The sequence below is a fragment of the Carlito syrichta genome, unplaced genomic scaffold, assembly GCF_000164805.1.
Source record: "Carlito syrichta isolate Samal-C Ts95f unplaced genomic scaffold, Tarsius_syrichta-2.0.1 Scaffold143456, whole genome shotgun sequence".
Classification (NCBI taxonomy): Eukaryota; Metazoa; Chordata; class Mammalia; order Primates; family Tarsiidae; genus Carlito; species Carlito syrichta.
Genome location: NW_007087552.1, coordinates 1 through 852, shown reverse-complemented (window position 1 = coordinate 852; position 852 = coordinate 1).

Sequence of the window (852 nt, the reverse complement as noted above, 5' to 3'; positions counted from 1 at the left end):
GTTTCCATCCGGACCAGGAGGTCCAGGAGCGGCTGGCGGGGCAGGGAGGTGCCAAGCGGCCGGGAGAGCAGCTTAGTGCTGAGTCCCGACGGGCGGGGAGGCCGCCGAGAAGGGGTCTGAGGCCTCTGTCCTCTGCCCCAGGCTCTTCCGGTGTGGCGAGCCCTCCACCCAGCTCTGGGGGAATGTGCTCCACCAGCTCCAGGTCCAGACCCGAGGGCAGAGGCCCGTCGCAGCTCACCACAGTCTCAGCCTCCTGGGCGCAAGTGATCCTCCTGCCTCAGCCTCCCAAAGTGCTGGGGGCACAGTGCGCCACCACACCTGGCGGTGAACTTTGCACACATTATGCCACGTGAGATGAGCCAGACACAAGAGACAGAGGTCCCACGAGTCTGCTTCTACGAGGGGCCTAGGATAGGTGGGTTAGCAGGGTGGAGGCGGCCGGGGCCTCGCCATTCCATGGGGACAAAGTTTCCGCCTGGGAAGCCGGAGGCGGTGATGGCTGTCAGGCGTGGTGGGTGTACTCACTGCCACTGAATTCCGCCCTTCAGAATGGGGAAAGCAGTAAGCTCTACGTTATGTATGGTTCACCACAATTAAAAATATTAAAATAGCCAAGGCCATTGCCTACTGGACCCTGGTGTGGCCACATACTCTTTGAGCTCTGCCTCTCACCATGCTTCCTGGCTTTGGCCCCCTCCCCTACTTTGGGGAGGTGAGTCTCCTCTTTCTTTCTCTTTTTTTTTTGAGTTGGAGTCTCGCTGTCGCCCAGACTGGAGTGCAGTGGCCGCTCCCAGCCACCGCAGCCTCTACCTGCTGGGCTCCGGCGATCCTTCCTCCTCAGCCTTTCGAGTA